This window comes from Clytia hemisphaerica, unplaced genomic scaffold (assembly GCF_902728285.1).
Source record: "Clytia hemisphaerica strain Z4C2 unplaced genomic scaffold, Clytia hemisphaerica genome assembly, whole genome shotgun sequence".
In the NCBI taxonomy this organism is placed as follows: Eukaryota; Metazoa; Cnidaria; class Hydrozoa; order Leptothecata; family Clytiidae; genus Clytia; species Clytia hemisphaerica.
In genome coordinates, this window is record NW_027104142.1 from 18,973 (window position 1) to 21,806 (window position 2,834).

Consider the following 2,834-nt stretch of genomic DNA (forward strand, 5'->3'; position numbering starts at 1 on the left):
TAATAAGATGTGAGTATATAGTGGCAAATTCAACTTACTGTGGTTTTTTTGCCATTTGGGAAGGAATGGCTGATTTGTTGCGTGACTGTCACTAAATCAGGAACTAGCCTGCCCAAATTACTGAAAGTTGACTCTAAGAGAAAAGAGGTTATGGTGAACAAGGCTGGGCGTTGTGTGGATGTATGTAGGGTCTTTAAAGAGTAACATGGTCACAGATTTCCCCATGTCCTATTCATTCACAGGCTACATGTTTTTTTCTATATAAATGTTATGTTATGAGCATACACAGGCTCAGTTTTTTGTCTCCAAACAATTTTGTTATAGAGCAGAATTGGAAAATTTATAATCTCACCGTATTCTTTAATCTTTTCGTTTGCTAATTGAAGCTGTCTTTGCATCTTTCTGCAATTTGTACACGAGCCACCTAAGAGAGGTTTCTGTGTTACTCACTGATTCTAACATTGTAATGAAATAAATGAAGACAACAACTTAATCGACTGAACACTTATTTATTATGATACTAAATTAACTCAAAAGTCTCACGCAGCCTCAATTACAAATGTCTCACCTTCTTTATTTCCAGCACCCAAAGACATCTTGCTGCTTGGTTGAAAGCCTGAATTGAAACAGGTAGGACAATTTTTATTACTATGGTTTTTTTAACTTTTATGTTCAGGGACCTAAATTTTAAAATGCAGACTTGGCTTTAGAGAAAAAAGAAAAAATGCTAGATATTTTCTGTTGGCAATATGCAACAATTGTATTGCTTTCTCGTACTAATTTGCAAGAAGCGAACAAAACCCTTAAAAATTTTTTTTAAGCTTTTGAAATCATACGGGTAGGTTAGGAATTAATTCAAATTAAAATATAGCTAACGTTTTTGCTGGTCGAATACTGGACTTTTTGCTGAAAGAAAAAAGTAGATATTTCAATTTTGACTTAAAGTATAAATTGACTAGGCAGCATTTTAATACACTAGCATTATCATAAAAAAACATCAGCTATTAAGTTTAACCTAATTGAATGGAGTTTTGGAACTACGTTTGAGATCACCATTACTTTTCAAAGGTTTCTCTTGAAAACTTATCTCTAACTTTGTAACTTTTAATCAGCAATGTATGTGAAAAGCAGACTCACTTGACTTATCCAATGTTGGTAAGGTTTTCAAATTGTCCTCCTTTGTAGGTAAGTTCGTCAGATTTTGCTGAATTCTGTTCTTGTCTTGCTTTATTTTTTGACCTAAAAGTAATAGCAGTATGGTTTGGTTGGGGCCCTGTTATACGCAACATTCTGGTTTCTAGCTAAACTCTAAATTTTATATCTCTTGCTCGATTTTTAAAAATTTTTTTGTTTATTGCAATTTACTTACTGGGCTTTTTCATCAATGTGGTGTAAGATTTTAAACCCTCTTTTTCTAAATACGAGGTGCCCATTGCCTCTACCATGTTGTTGCTACATTCTTCGTGAATCGATGATTGCCCTAAAATCAGATACAAGGTATATGCATTAGCTAACAGGTGAGGGTAGAAATAGCCTATATCCACAAGTTTTGGTCAATAACTTTCAGCATTTGTTGGGGGTGACAAAAACCAATTGAACATTATTTCAATACAGTTGAGTTCAATTTCTTTGTACTTAAATTATACTCACATGGTTTGCTTGTTAATGTGGCTTTGGTTTTTTCGATGTTTGATACCTCATTGATCTTGTCCTTCTGTGTAACCATCTCAAAATCTTGAAAATGAAAAATTCTGAGTAACTGTTTATGTTTATTATAAAATAAAATGTAGAGAAAACTTAGTTCATAATTTTTGCTATTCTGTCAAGGTTGAATCCAAAGTCAAGGAAGATCTTTCTAAAAAAACTGCTTATGTTACCTACAGGTGTATCTTTTGCTGTGTCAGTGCTTTTTAGCTCATTGCCTTTAGATCCCATTAATTCTAAAAACAATTTAAAGGTAAACAATATGTAAAAATTGCAACTGCAACTTCTTTTATCTTATGCCCATTTTTTATGAATAATATTTTGAAAAAAAAATCACCAAAACCACAATATTATATATCCTGGAAGTTTTGCATTGAAATTTTTAATTTAATTGGTAGGGCAACAGCAACATGGTTGCTGATAAATAATTACGGTTTATGCCTTTAACTCAAAGAGAAATGTCTTACCGTCAAAGTTTTGGACCCAGTTGTCAAGGATATTCTCGTTAAGCTCAAAAGATTTGTCTAAGATTTAAATAGAAAGTAAAGTATTGTTCAAAATTTCTGAACTGATTATCTTAAATTTTCTTTAGCTTTAAGATTGAATTTTTAAGCTGTAGCCATGGCAAGAACTAAACTGCATAGATAAACCCAAGATATTTTGAAACTTCACTGTTTTAACACATTCTGCTTACCGCCACTTTTGTTGATGATAATAGACGAGAGTATTTCATCTGTCTTTTTCATTGCCTTTTTTGCTGCCTTGTCTGCTTTCACTAAAAAATGGCATTAATAGGGTAGAGAGACTTTGAATTTTTCAATTGGGGCTTGAAATTATTTTGGATCAGAGACTCTATAAGATTTAGGACTGCATGCACAGGTTTGTTAATTTGATTCTTCAATATATTACTAAGTAAACTTTAGTGTGGTATACCTATTTCAGGATCTTGCTTTTTACTCTTTTTGACTTCCATTTTCGTGTCAGTCTTCATTACTAGGAATTGAAAGTGATATTCTTGCTTACTTGGCTGTTTCGATTTGAAAGCGCTTTTACTAGTTTAAAAGCTGAAAAGTTCTAATCTAGAAATTAAAGAAATATAACTTTTTAAACTCGTTACAAACAAGCAAAAC

The 2,834-nt window shown here is 32.3% G+C and overlaps 1 long non-coding RNA gene across 1 annotated transcript; it reads right to left on the reverse strand.

The window, feature by feature from the left end:
• Window positions 1-1,902: 1,902 nt before the first annotated feature.
• On the reverse strand, window positions 1,903-2,444 carry LOC136813788 (uncharacterized). The gene is made up of 3 exons (XR_010847550.1): window positions 2,399-2,444; window positions 2,172-2,228; window positions 1,903-1,940 (listed from the first exon to the last, which is right to left on the reverse strand). It is a non-coding gene; the product is annotated as an uncharacterized lncRNA (long non-coding RNA).
• Between the last annotated feature and the right edge of the window lie 390 nt (window positions 2,445-2,834).